This window comes from Candoia aspera, chromosome 2, assembly GCF_035149785.1.
Source record: "Candoia aspera isolate rCanAsp1 chromosome 2, rCanAsp1.hap2, whole genome shotgun sequence".
Taxonomy (NCBI): Eukaryota; Metazoa; Chordata; class Lepidosauria; order Squamata; family Boidae; genus Candoia; species Candoia aspera.
In genome coordinates this window covers 142988727-143004451 of record NC_086154.1, presented here as the reverse complement: position 1 = coordinate 143004451, position 15725 = coordinate 142988727, and the positions used below count along the sequence as shown (strand labels likewise).

Here is a 15725-nt window from a genome sequence, read left to right as displayed (position 1 = left end):
TTGGCACAGCTTCATATTGTGCACTAGTTACGCCCAGGGTTCTGCTCACAGTAACTCATGCCCTAGTCTCTTCCTGATCGGACCACTGTACTGCACTCTACATGCCTTTGAAGAGCATCTGGAAGCTTCAACGCAGGCAGTTATGTGTGCTTCTAAAACAGCACGTTACACCTCTGCTCTGCAAGCTGCATTGGTTGCCAGCCTGCTTCTGGGTCCAATTCAACATGCCGGTTTTGACCTTTAAGGCCCCTCATGTCATCAGGCCTGCGGGTCTCAGGAGGCCAGTGAGATCTTGAGGTGGCTCCATTGCTGATCAAATCTCTTGAGTTTTTTTTTAGTATGAGTGTGTTTGACACTATTGTTTTTTATACTTTTTTGCTGTGAGTCGCTTCTTGTGAGATGGGCAGCCATATAAATTTGGTAAATAAATAAATACTGAACCATTAACTAAACCACTGAGCCACAAATTAGTCAGCCATATTTTTAGGCATTGGCATCAGCTATACTTCACATTTTGTGAGAAAGGAACTAATTATAAAAACCATTAATTAACCAGTATTTTATCTGCACTGGTTTTGTGCTACTGTTCTTCTGTAGTTAATTTGAGAAACTTCTTTATATCAATATAATTTTTTAAAGATCTACAATCTTTTTTAAAGACAGGTAAGCATCAATGCAATTGTGGGTCCCCCCACTCAGTTTGTAATACAGAGGTTTCCTTGGCCACAGTGATGTCAGAAAGTCTTTTAAGAAACTTTCCCATCATTGGCTGACTACAGTTGAACTGCTAGGAGAGAAACCTGTAGTCATTTGGATTCAGCAACTATTCAGGTGTAACCCTTTGCCCTGCTAAAGACAAAGGCATTTTGAGCAAGTTAGTAGTAAGAAAGGCAGGTGTTTCCATTTATGGCCAGTTATTTTATAAGATCCCTTCATTATTCCCATGTGAAAACTTAGCTTTTTTCTTCTTCTTCAAAGACAGTTTCCAATCTGTTCAGGAATAAGCTGTAAAGCACATATATACAGTAAGTCTTTTTTGTTATTGTTTTAATTATATAGTAATAGTTTGTAAATGAGCTCATATCATGCATATCATTCCATGGCTTGTTGAATAAAACATAATGGATTGTGATCTCACAACACAGTAAAGCCTCTCCTACACATTATGGGGTGGAAAAATATGTAGATCTAGCTTGAGTTGGACCTGTGAAAGAACCTAATGGCTGTGTTCAAACAAACATATTTTAAAATAATTATTCAGAATGTAGCCAGTGTGTTTTATAAGCCATGATGTATAAAGCTAAAGTGTGCTTTAGCTTTGTGGTTGTATGAGCCGAACAAAAAATTTAAAATAGTCACACTTCTGTTTCATTTCATTTTGCTAATGTAAAATTTTCTTAACTGTATTTTGTTGAATTAAACATTGCTGATTAGATTCATACCTCACACTGAGGTATCAATTATGGTTTATAAACCACAATATCTACTTCCCCAGAACACACTAAACCAAAAAAAAATTACATTAGATTTGATTTATACTATGCATGAAAAATGTGGTTAGCTAGGTGTACAGTGTAAATCAAGACAGGTGAATTTGGTGAACCAGAAAGAGGCAAATTAGCTGGTTGTGCAAACATAGTTAAGGAAATCCTCTTGTTGCCTTTTTTCTAAAAAGTAGTTTTGGAAGAATCTGATTAAATGTGCGATTTCTAATTCACTCTAGATTTGTATAGGTTTGGGGAACAAATAAAACATGACACTTTGAATACTGTTTTGCATGTCATTTAAATCAAAGTATGGTTTGTTCATTTTTTAGCATGCTATGTGAGCAAAGCCACTGTATTTTATAAGCTATGCTTTGATTTATGATTTAGTGTATTATATGAACCAACCACTAATACAGCCAAACAAATCACATTATAGCTTAGCATGATATATAAATCCAGCCTAAACTATGTTTAAAATCTATGTCAGTGCAGTGTGTAAAACCATCCAGGAATAGGCTTAGATATCATACTAAATCAGTTTATTAATGAGACAATTGGATGAATTCACATAACATGCTAAACTATAAATCATGATTTACAAATCATAATTGCCAAGTTTATGCAATATACTAAGCCAAAATACAGATGGAATTGCTTTGTCTTTAAACACCCAATTTGAAAATAGCCAAGTACTTTTAAGTGATTGGAAGTAAAAAGTGATACATTCAAAGGAATTTACTTAAAAGAAAACCAGTTAGTCGGTTTCTAGCTGTTCAGATGAACTACCCAGTTTTTCAGTATGACTTGTTTTTTATAATTTTTTATTATAAGTTTTACAAAGCACATAAAAACTAAAACTAATAAAGAGTAGGAGCGGGAAAGAAAGAGTACACGAAGAAAGAATAAAAAAGAAAAAAAGCTTTTGGTTTCCTTTGCAGCAAATATAAGTACAATTACAAAGTTATCTCTATAATTACAAAAAAATCTCACTTCTATTATCCAGTATTTTATTTCCTGATGATCAAAACCACAAATCATAAGAGCTTTTTTTTTTCCATTTCATTCAAAACGTCTATAAGGGCTTTGCAGTCAATAACCTTAAATGTAGATAATGTTTTTTCTCTAATCAAAGAATTCAGCCATCTCCACAAGTTCCATCATCTTCATCAACCATTCCCCCAGTGTAGGTAGTGTTGAACCTTTCCACTTCTGAGCATATAATGGTTGTTTTTATATGCTGCAGTTGTCATATATAAAAACAAAGTTCCATGACTTTTTTTCTAGTTGCTTGTCTTTTAGTCCCAAAAGAAAGGTCTCTGGTTTCAGTTGTACTTTAACCTTTAAAATCTTCTGAATTAATGCATGTATTTGTATCCAAATTTTTTTGGCCTTTTTACATGTCCACCAAACATGATTAATTGCTCTTCATGTTTGCATTTTCAGCAAACATTCGAAATAGCTTTATACATTCTAGACAATTTCTGTGGTGACAAATACCAACAATACATAATTTTATAAAAGTTCTCTTTAAGGCTACTACATCTTGGTAGGTTAACTATTTATGTTTACTTACCATTTCTTGTCTATAAAATGTTTCTTGCGTTGAAAGCCATAAAGGAGTTTTCGGGCAAAACCTGAGTTTATATTTATTCCATATCGTAAGAATAGCCCGTCTAACACAATGATTTTTAAAGTCTACATTCACCTTAACTTTATCAGTATGACATATGTAGTGCTTCTATGTTTACTCAGAAATAATTCAAGTTTCAGAAGAGTTTATAGCCTGCAGAACACTGAAAGCTTTCTAATTTTAATTGCTGTTTACTAACCCCTTTCAGCAAGCTAACACATTCATTATGCTCAGTGAATAAACCTCAAAGGATTTTTTGTGAGATATATCAATTCTGAAGGCTTGGTATAGGTCTTTTGTCTTCAATTATTTGAAGCTTATCATAGAATGGGAATCTTATTCAGAAAAACAGCCACCAAATGCCATTTTAGCAAACCCATAACTCAACTCTTATCCAAGACAGCTGACTTTTGCCTCCTACATGTACATACAAACAGTTGTTAGGTTTACAGAGCACACTAAATTATGGTTTGTTTAATTATGGCCAGATGGAAAATTGCGTGGTTGATATACATGCTAAGCCAAAGCCAACAAAATCACATTATGATTCTACCATTTATATTCCACTTTTTCCTCCAAGAAACTGAAGACTAGCAGTTTTTCTCTTGCCATTTTTATTGTTCCAGAAGTCTGAAAGTGAGGCTGAAAGATAAGGGACTGGGTTCATATTTCATGATGTCATAGTTTGATTGGTTTATGGCTTAACTTATTGTACATCCAACCAATTGTGGTTTATTCAATAAACAACAGTTAAGTAACCATTTACTGCAAAAGTATAAAGCCAGCCACTGCATCAGAATGAGACCAAATACAGAAAGTCAAACTATGGTCAGAATATGCAAGGAGAGGAGGAGTTATATAGGTTACTCTGTGTTAGTTGTAGTTTTCTCAACTGACTGGGAAGCAGAATATTTAGAACAGAAACTGGCATGTTCTCTATAGACACAGGCTGAAGTATATGATTATAAGCTAATGTCAGATAACATGGAATGAAACAAAGTGAATCTATGGTGTGGAAACAAAACCTGAATTTACTAAATACAAGAGTTCATCTCTGTTTAAAAAAAAATTGGCAGCATAATAAGATGAGTTATCTTCAGGGTTAGGATGATTTTGGACATAATGCTTGTGTCAAAGGGGTCTCTTTTGTTGTCTCAAGTTTCTACTGAGTCTTAGGATATGTATCTGTGTATTAGTGCCTTGCTGTTTAATACCTTCCCACTTTTAAACATTCTTAGGTGTACAATCACTCAGCAGCCTCCCCGCCTACCTCATGGATCCCGAACAACTCATTCAGTGTCCCTATGACAAAAGCCACCAGATCAGGGCCAGCCGTTTCCCTTATCATTTGGTGAAGTGCAAGAAGGTAAGGAGAAAATGAAAAAATAGTACAGGCAATGCATGTGACATTTAAAGCCAAGCTAGACAAAACTGAAAGTGAGATGTTCAAACCATTTAATTACAGAGAATTCCAACTCTGAAACCAGATGCACTGTCCCCAGTGTGGACTATTCTCATGTTACTTGAAGTAGTCAGCCTCAAAGCAAACTCATTCCAAGGGACTACTTCCAGCAAACACAAAACAGACCTGTTTCAAATTCATACCACTTCCCGAAAACTGCTTATTCTGGATGATCCACAATACAACATTTTGCAGATCCCTAAGCAGAATGTTACTCAGTGGATTGTTGATGAAAAATGTATGAACAAAGCAATGAAAAATGTATATTGGTGTTGTTTTGTTATTATATCTTTGGATCTTGCCAGAGCTACCCTATACAGTTTCCCTGGGAACAATCAATTGTTGGACTCAATTTAAATCCTTTTCCTAAACTATTAATTTAACTGGGTTCTTTATCTTGAACTTTATTGTTGGCAAGATCCATTTTCATATTCCACATGCCATTGCTCCCCAGGAAATTGTATTAAATGTTGAAAGATTACCAAATCTTTAAGTTTCCACTCCTGAGATTTAGTGGCACTGTGAAGGCTCCTCCAGGTAAAAAATGGATTGACAATTGCTTTTCTGTTATATCTTTTATTTTGTATACATGCATCTTGCCTGCAGTATCACCGATGGCAGGAATCTGGAAAGAACCATCATTTACTTTATAAAAACTTCTTGGGTTTCATTTTTTTTTTTTGCCTAGAACAATGAAAAGATTGCTAGAGAACTAGCGACATGCCCCTATAATGCCCGCCACAGAATTCCCAGGCAGCAGTTGAGTTTCCACCTTGCAAACTGTGAGAATAAAGTTCCTGTGGAGGCGCCCAGTGGTAAGAAGTAGATTCTTTTAATTTGCTTGCTTAAGTGCCTGCTGTGGCTTTTGCATTGTGTAATTGGTTAGGTTGTTGCTATAACACAATTTGTGAATTAATTTGGTAGTTATGCTGTCTATAGAAACCAGCATTCCCAATATATCAGCCAAACCAATATGCTGCCTAGAATATATGCTGAATGTTCAAATGGTTAGAAAAGGACCAAAGAGAAGGGGGAAAAAGAATTAATAGTGAGCAATATGGGTATAAACAATAGGATTTTTTTTTAATGATTGAGAGTTCCTCCATTCTTTTGGAAAGTTAGACATTGGGAGTAAGGAGATCAAAGTGTAAAGCTGTCATGACTGAAATATTACACAGTCAATAAGTGAAGGAAGACGACAATAACTACATATAAACCTTGGCACTGTATGGGAGACTACAAGGAAACATGGGAGGTTCAATAAACCTTTAACACAGAGAAATATGACCACTTTGCATATTTTTGTACATGCCATAAAACTAAACTTTCCTGGGCACAGAATACAAAATAGAGTTATGAAGTAGAGTAAGTACAGGAACGTTCTGAAAAAGGATGCGATTCCCATCTGTTCTTTCTAGGGATAGCAAACATTTTATGCTTTGTTCCTCCAAACAGAGGTAAAAGACATGCAATTAATGTAATTTTTCCCCTGCATTTAAACTCAGACCTGGAGCAGTAAAGTGGGCAGAATTGAGGCTTTGATCCTGAAAGAGGGTTTAGCTGTCCAACTCCCAAGCTGATTCCCCGACTTAGATCACATCTGAGATTATCTGCTGCACCAAGTAGAACGCTGCTCTTCTGTTCCCCTTTCCTCTCTCAGCAAATAATCAACAACTGTTCATGTATTTAAGAAGGGATCTCACCTGACACAAGAGGAGCCTCCATTACTTCTCATATTTTATGGCAAAGCCAGCTCTTTCTCACAAACAAGTCCTTTTTATTGATTTAACTTGATAGACCATCAACTACCAAAGCCTCCTGGCAGTCTGAAGTGAAACATCAATTTGAAATTGATATTAAAAACTTTCAATGTCCTGTAAAACAAGTTGGATCAATCATTAAAATTAACAATTACAATCTACACTTAAAAGCCTATACAAAACTATGTATTTCAAGAGCTTGTTGAAAAGCTAATGGAGATACCTGATTGCCCAGTTCTTAATGGACCACATTCCAAAGAGTTGGGGCAGCGATCGAGAAAGGGTTAGGTTTTGGTCCTATGCTGGGTTTGGGAAAAGGATGTGCAGTCCACTGCCTCATCTGATTTGTGATCTGAGGCAAGGTGCTTACCCTTCACCCTGCCTTGCAGCAGAGTTGCCTTGAATTTTAATCTCTCATTATGTGAATTCACAAACATGAGTCCTAAACTCTTAAACAGATATGCCCAGTATCTAAGCATCACTGTATGTAACTCTTTCTTCTGAATTTTTTGCTTGCAGTGGCTATACATCGAAACATAGGAATCCAAGAGATGACTGCCATGCAGTACCCACCTTCACAGGAAGACTGGGATGCTGGTGAGATTTTACTTCCCAAATACTGCCCCAGAATTGCATATGGATTTTCTGAATTAAAACACATTATAGGTGAACTGAATGCACTCATTCTTTTATGGCAAGGCAGCAACTCCCTCCCTCTCAGAAACCTTGACAGAAACATTTAAGGAAGCAGATCTCTTTCCCAAAATTGGGTTCCTGCTGATTTAGGCCAAAAGATCTTGTTTCCTCTTTTGAATTGCAGCCACTGAGACAAATTTAGATTTAGATAATATGAAGACTGAGGGCCGCCTCTACTGTTTGTCTGGGATGCTCAGTGAAATTTAGTTTGTCCTTGTCCTGTTTAGCGATAGACTCTGAATTAATTAATAACAATTCTTTATTAAGCTAATTTTACCTCAGTGGAAGGTCTGATAATAATTAACAGAAATTTATTATTTCAATTTTTGAAACTGAATTCAGTACGGAATTCTGAATAGGAAAAGAATGGATTCTACGTACAAGGTAATTAACTCTGCGGAAAATTGATTCTTAAAATTAAGGTATAAACAAAGAAAGTCATAGGCAACAGACAGAATACAATTGAGGAGTAAATGGATTGTTTGCACCATACTATTTTACCAATTGGTTGAAGACTGTAGAAGCCGTTGACTCTGAGGCATTAAATAGGGCGGTTCCAAGGGAGTAGAATTAACACAGAAGCTGAAGTAGAGGGATCTGGTGATCTGAGTATTTAACAAGATGAATCAATGGTAGAACTGGAGAACTGAGACAGACTAAGGTCAGGCGGTGACAGTGGCTTTTCGAAGGAATCAAAGGTAAGTATACGATGCTGGGGCGAAAGGTATAGATATAATTACAACAGGGTTGAACTCAGGAGCTGACAGTTGAATGATGATGTCAGAGGCTGACAGGTGAAGCCCCATTGCCCAAAGTGCTCTAAGGCAGAGAGACGGCAGTGACTGCTGAGGTAATTAAGTCCTTAAGGAAATGTGGAATTAGGAGCCAAGACAAATGGAGAGGCAGGCGGAAGAATGACAGGCTCTACAGGAAGATCGGGGTTATAAGATCAAGGGTGCTTTCTGAATTCAAAGATGGCTCTGAACACGCTGAGGAGAAATCATGAGGCTGTAGAGAGGAACAGTTGTCTCTGACAACTGGCTTTGGCTTCTGGCGCTCTTTATATCTTCGGCTTTCCCGCCTTTTTCGCGTAGGAGCCAATTGGGCTTCTCGTTGCTTGGCCCTCCCTGCCGCACGCTGCTCTCGAGCGCTGATTGGTGGTGGTGAACCCGATTCACTTCCTAGCTCCTTCAGCTGTTCTGCTTCCTCCCACTCGAAGCTTTTCTTTAATTGTAAGTCTTCAGTTTTTTCCTCGGCTTGGCTTAGCTGTTTTTCCCAGCTGTCCCATTCATCCTCTGACTCAGTCTCTATTCTAACAGTCCTTAACAGCCTTTGATAAGAAAATCTTCCAAAACAATGGGCAGGTCAGCTGCCCTGGATGGTGAGAAGAACAGCAAGGTCACTCATCTTTGGTATAAGAACAATAGTTTAAGAAAAGGTTTAAGTGGACCAGGCTTTGTGAAACTGATAAATAGCTCCGCTCCCATCTTTCTCCTGACTGTAGCCTGATTCAGGTAGTGGTACTTGAATTGACTTGCTTTCTTCCCTTTTATTTTTGCCTATGGTATCATGCTTCTTGGATTCTGAACCAGTGGGTGGGATCTGAATGATATTTCAATCTTTGTATCTAGAAAGTTTTTGGTACTTTGGTAAAGTAAGATAATACTGTTTAACAGTGCTATTAACTGTAGCTACCCCAGGGGAGTATATGAAAGGTGATCCTTTGGGGGGACGCTGCTTTCGCGACATTTTCTTGGCAGACTATAGCGGGGGGGTTTGCCATTGCCTTCCCCAGTGGTCACCTTCCCCAGCAAGCAAGCTGGGTACTCATTTTACCGACCTCGGAAGGGTGGAAGGCTGAGTCGACCTGAGCCGGCTACCCGAGAATCCAGCTTCCGCTGGGATTGAACTCAGGTCGTGGGGAGAGTTTTGGTTGCAATACTGCCACCTACCAATCATGTTTTATCATCAGCTTGAACACTTCTTGGAAAAACTGAAAAATGAGCTTTCCAGCTATGTAATTATGCAAACACCACCTAATACTTGTTTACTACTGTTCTTTTCTAAAGATGCTGATCAATCTCCTGCTCCTCCTTTTGTTTTTGGGACCAGGTAAGTCAGCAGAATAGCTGTTTTGCATGTATTTGAAATGTTAATAGCAGCTACAAAATGGTTTAACAAATGATGCAGGCTCAGATGCTGATAAGGGTCTGTTCTGCAAAGTGGTCCGCAAGGTCAATAACAGCACTTCTTAAACCAGAGACAACTTTTTTTATGCCAAAGGGCTACATTTTATGGTGTACAAGAGCTTTACAAGAAGGAGCAGCAGTATTTGAGGGTGGGGGGGGAGTAAGCATAGTACAGAATTACAATGGGTGTAAATTACCTACTGAAATACGTTTTTGTTTCCAGGCAACATACTAATTTAAAGCTATAGCACTTAAAATACCTTTGTTTCCAAGTTACCTATTTTTAAATTGTACTTCAATTAATTTTCCCCCTTTCCATTCCCCCTTTTCTTTCCACTCCATTGCTTTTAAATTAGATTTCTTTATTTACTAGTTTTCAAAAGTATACACAATAATTCAATTTCAAACTGTCTTTGAATGGCTGTCTGCTGTTCCATGATGTAATTCCCTCTCTGTCAGTGCTGTTCAGACTGCTTTTGAACATGGATTTAGCATACTGCTAGAATAGTGCTCAAGCAGTGTCTAAAAGGAGCCTACTGATCCGCTGTTTGGCATAAGCGTTTTTGGTGGGAGCATTCAAGGGGCTTTCAACAATCAGCTGATACCAGTTGGTTTCTATTGTTTTAGATATGGGTTTAGCTCTATTCTAGAATAGCACTAAATTCCTTTGAATGCACTTGCACAGAACACTTGTGCCAAACTAGATTGAGTTTTGGCAGATCACTAAGCCTGCTGATTTAGCCATCAGTCAAAACTTGTGTCCTTCCCTAATCTCCATCTCATGTTAAGGAAAAGGATTAGTGAATATTTTCCCACTGGTTGGTGATATTTTGGAGGGGAGGGAAATCCATGGGAATTCACCAGTCCCTGTATTTAGTATGTCTTGTACACTACATGAAAAGGACAGTAAGCTTTAACCAGCATTGTGCCTAAATAAGGATCACCAGTGGGGGCAGCAAATTTCAAGCCAATCTAGTTTTCTGCTGCTCAAGGACTGGTGGATAGCACTTTAACTCAGCCATGAGGAAGACCTTTTTTTTCTTTATGCAAGCTGCAGCTCTCAGAAACAGGGAGTAAGTAGCTCCAACTCTGTAATCCAGAAATTCTGTAATTTACCATGATAGGATAGAAATAAGGATGCAAACTGGGTACATTCAAAAGGATTCTCATTTTAAAAACAGATTGTTTAGTAAATGACTTTGCATGTACTTGTATTCAGATATCAAGAATTAAGGAGTTTGCTGCATAATTTGAATAGTGTTATATAGCTAGGCTCCTGAAGTATTGCATTATGTAATCATTAGCCCTAAAGAATTACAGTACATCTGTAGTTTAATATGCAGCTCTACAATTCAAGTATGTATGCATATTTATTAAATATACATTTATCTAATTAGACAATATTTATAACCTGCCCTATTTGATGACCCTGGGTACTATACAGGAACAAACAAAAATGAAATAGCCCAATAATTAAAATCAAACCATAATTAATGGAGAAAATAATTGGATTGTATCATTTTAATGGATTATGAGTTTTTATACTGTTTTTGAATGTATTGTTCACCACCCAGAGTTATGTACTTAAGGTGGGAAGCAATATACATTTTCTTAAAACAAATAAATACATTAAAAAAAATAGATGTCCAGTGCAATAAAACTGCCTTGAGGAACTTCCTGGATACAAGGAGGGTAGGAGTCATTCACAGCTCCAAGGGAATCATCTTCTGTAATATGAGAACTACCACTGAGGTGTTCTATTTTATAATCTAAACCCCCTTAATCCCCTGTGGGAGAGGAATTCAAATCAGGTCTCTCACTGTTTGAACTGGATGGGCAGAAATATCTGGATGTCACTTAGTGCCATGCTGTACGGTCATAACTAGCACTTTGAATTGGGCTCCAAAGCTTACAGGCAACCAGTGCAGCAACCACAAGATAGATGTTACTCTACAACCGTAGTTCTTCTCACCTCGTAGCCTGGCACTACACCCTGTATCACCTGATTCTACATGGAATTGCATGTCTTCAAATGCAACTCCATGTAGAATGCACCGTAGTGGAAGCAAGGTGATCAAGGCATGAGTCAATATTGGCAGGCATGCCCCCTTTGGGTATTTTTTTTAAAGAATTGATCTATGACAAAGTTATCAAATGCATCTAAATGTTATCAAACGCACCTATCACACGTCAAATGCATCCTCTTGCAATCTCTGAACATTATTTTTTTTTCTATTGACTCTGGCAGGGTATTCTTCATGGAATAGTGTATCAGTTGCCCTGGAGTCGATTTCTATTTTGGAAGAAGGAATTACATATCCAGTCTTCCCTACAAACTAAAACATGGAAACCAGCACTGCATCTTCCCAGCCCTGTTTGCAGGAATGGAAGCTGCTGTACTGTTACTTGGTGAACTGTTTCAGTCCATTTGACTTTTTTAATATTGGAAAAAGAATATCTTTTTGGAATATTAGAAGAGCCTGCTATAAGCCTTGTACGTAATTACTGATGCACTTATTTTTCTTCCTTATAGCTATTCTGAACAGAAAAAGTAGAATCTACATCTATGAAGGTAATATATTGTAGAATGAATGCCAGTTTAGAAACCCAGTTTGGAATTCAAAATCTACATATTTTAATGAAGAGGGCATCTAAATTACTTTATACAGACTACTACTTTAATGACCAGCTTCTCAAATGCAAGCTTCCATTATCTACCCAATAACATGGCACTATTCTATAGTACGGGTTGCAAAAAGGGTACAGAAGTGTGTATGAAGCCTTGGGACCATATTTATAATGGAATAACAGGATGCTTAGTTGAACTATAAATGACTTCACTATAGTATGGCCTACTATAATGCTTGTTTTTTAGCTTGATGTACCAACCAATCCACTGTGATTTATAAACCATGGTTTCCTTGAGACAGACTGAAGTACAAGCAGATTAATGCCTACATATCCACAGAAGCAACTAAGTTTCATTGCTAATGGGTAACTGTGAAAGCTATTTCTTTGGGGGAGATGGCACTTTTAAAAAAAATGTTGCCTGGCCATCACAAAGGCTCTCTAACATAACAGAAGCAACAAAAAAGGGTCATCTTTTGAGGTAAAGAAAGGTTTGGAACCAGTAATGTTGGTACCATAAGAAACTGACCTCCAGAGTACCATGTGAACTGACACCAGACAAACATTGCTCATAATATAGGCTAAGTATGATGAGAGGCTATAAAGTTTTCCCATTATATCTCAGCTCTTATACTGTTGTGTTCGCATTACCTTAGTGATAGCTTGTTGAACAACTTAGTATTGAATTGGTTAGGTCAACTTGCTTAGCACAGTCACTGAAGCTAGTCATTGGTTCCTATCTGAAATGGTACAAATGCAGTTGGAGTGCACAGTGAAAGCACTATGGTGAGGAAAGCCTTTTTTTTTTTTGCTTGTGATACAAGAAAATGAGCAGTAAAGGGGATCGGGCTATGCTAGGAAAGGACAGCCTTGGAGCCTCAGCATCTGCGGTGTGTGTATGTTATAATTCGCAAGATGGTGGATGTGGCATACACACACTTTACAGCTACCCTTGCTTGGAACTGTCACAATGCTAATAGTGGGGGGAATCTTTCCACATGCCCTCAAAACTGGTATGTACTTGTAGTAGTACAGTTAGTAGTCCCCCCTCCCCCCGGACCTTTACTAATGTTGTCAGATTGGAAGCAGTTTGGGGGATTGGTATAAGCCATTATCAAAAACTAATCATTGACTCACTGTTATTCCAGGTTTTATCATGAAGATCAGATTGAAGAAGCAATCAGGACAAATTCTTTTAAATATTCAAGGCAACCCCTTTTTAACAAATCAATTTTTAAAATGTCTTTTTATATTTACCAACTTTTAAAATAAAATATGTTGCAAAGAGATCTCCAGCAGTTTGTCTGGCCTTTTTTTTAATTACACATTAAACTCCTTCCAAACTTGAGGCTGCAAACACATTATTTGTCTCCTTAAAGCAAGAGAGGGAATTATTGCTTCAAAGTCATTGGTGATCTTTATGATTAAGTGGGGATTTGAATTTTGCTTGGTCCTAGTCCAGCACTCGGACCAGGTCACCACACTGGTGCTCATGCACTGCTGCTGCTTAATAGCCATTCTCAGGAGAATCTCTAGTTTCTTTCTTCCTATATGGGGATGGAAGTGAGATTCTTTAACTTGGTAAGAAGTTCAGAGATGGTATTCAGGTCAGAATAACTACATGCATGATTGTAAGGCACCTCTCAGCCACAGTCCCTTCCAAACTACAATACAGGGCAAATGAGCTACTGTAGAATTTTCATTTGCAAAGGTATCTTCAAAAGCATCTCATGCTGAGAACTCAAGACTAAATCCCTTTGTAGAGAACTGGCCAATCTGGGTTGTTCCTATTTGCATGGAAAACTCTCATGTCATGCTCAGACAAACCCTAAACAAAGCACCTTTAGCTTCACTTAGCCAATCCCCCATCCCTTTTCTGCATCTGGGAGGAGAGAGGAAGGATAGGACTGAAAGGTGATAGACCCTAGAAAATTACTGTCTGGCAAAGTGTGAATTTTGCAAGGTTTCTTTAAGCTCTGCTCTCTACACCTTGAAGCCAGACAGTGAGGTATCTGCATATTTTTACCTGCTTTTACTCTTGTTTTCTCTAAGGACCATGAAACTGAACCAGAAGAGGACAAATCCAGCATCTTCCCTTTATCTCCCTTCTATGCTCCTTGCATTCTTTGTTGGCTGGCAGGAAATTGTAAAGTCTTCCTTACCACACCTTCCTTTTCACTGGCCACTCACTGTTTGTCAGCCAATTCAATTTCCCTTCAATCAATTTTTCTAATCTGTGGCTACTGAGCATGCTCAATTTCCACTGGGTGATTTCCACAATTCAGATCCCACATCCCTAAAATTCTTGAAGGCTTGCAGGAAATTTATACTAGCTTTTTAAGTGGCTGCAGTACTGAACTAACAGTAGAAATCAGGTGAAGATGTAGTACTACACGCACAGTACCCAGAGAAGACACTGTTTTAAACAAAATAGCGGTGTTTGTGTTGGAGGTCCCAGCAAATCAGCATGCCTCATGAGCATGTGGATGAGTTCGCTCTACGATGCAAATTCTGTATATGCTTCTTGAGGAAGCTGTTTGTTGCCCCTCCCACATCCCTTATCTCACTTCCTCCTCCTCCACTATCCTGGAAGGGAGCGTGCAGCTGCAGTTCTTTCCATCTCTGGGAGCTGTGCCTGGCCCTAGAGCGAGGAGGTTCCCCCTTTCTCCATGCAGCCTTCAGCAGCAATGAGGGCTGAGGATCAATTCAATTTAGGGAAAGAATCATTTTTCTACTGAAATGGATGTAACTGGACCAAATAAATCAGACACTTTTTACTTAATTTTTAACCTACTTTGTCTAAGTGTGTAATTCTTTACACTTGGGTGGGCTAAGTGTGTAAGATTAATAACCTGTATTTCCCTAATGTGCTCATTAATGCTATTTAAGATAATATTCTTTTTCTGTGAGCATCTTTTGCTGTGTTAATCTCTGCTCCATTCAATGGTCCTAGCTGTCCACTAATGGCTTCAGTTTGCCCAGTCATGGACTATATTAACCTAAGTGCCTGGATTTGCATAATACACTGAGCCACTAGGTACCTGACTGCAAGTTAACCATGGCTGTGTTCACATGCACTATGTTGTAAAGTTCAGCGATGAATCCCCCCATGCTACCACCAGCTGCATGAAGTTCTTTACCTGAGTTTTGTGATTTATGGTACTGCATGGATCAAAACATTTTGCCATCTTGTCTAGAAGCCCCAAGACATGCACAATAGGGAGTAATATGACAGTGTACACTCATTATCTGAAAGTTATAGCTTTGTATATTGTGCAGATAGAGCCAATGCCCGGGCTCATAGAACTTACTATGATATGCTATGGTTCCATTATGCTGTGTAAATCTAGTCAAGTGTAATGTATTAAATCTACCCTGATTTCAACCAGCTGGGCTGCAGCATCCAGGCACCATTAACTGATCCCAAAAAGTTAAGCAGGATCAGGCCTGGATATTACTAAGACAGGAGACCATCAGGAAATTCTATGGTTGAAGCTGGATTAGAAAATGAAAGCAAGCCATCATGGAAAAAGGCAGTGGCCAATCACCTCCATTCTGCTGCCCAGAAAGCCATGTGGATGTGACCATGAAATCACCAGGTCAAATCAAAGGAGATTTACCTTAGTATGATTATACAATTATGCTTAGGGAGTTGCATTAACACAACTAGTGGCTTCATGCATCATTGAATTACCCTTTTGTTAGAGGTGCTACACTGAGGAAATCACAGCTGGCTGACTTCATGCAACACACTAAACAATAGCATGCTTTTGGCTTAGTATAAAATCTGAAGTCAATAATTATAGTTAAACCATAGTTTAAAGCTAATGGCTAAATGAGATGTATAAAGCCAGCCAGTGGAAATTACGTCTG

At 38.2% G+C, this 15725-nt stretch overlaps 1 long non-coding RNA gene across 1 annotated transcript; it reads left to right on the top strand.

Annotated features, from left to right (window-relative positions):
* The first annotated feature begins 8355 nt into the window (after nt 1-8355).
* Nucleotides 8356-13145, top strand: LOC134492434 (uncharacterized). The gene is made up of 4 exons (XR_010067440.1): nt 8356-8433; nt 9105-9147; nt 11758-11796; nt 13001-13145. It is a non-coding gene; the product is annotated as an uncharacterized LOC134492434 (long non-coding RNA).
* The last annotated feature ends 2580 nt before the right edge of the window (nt 13146-15725 follow it).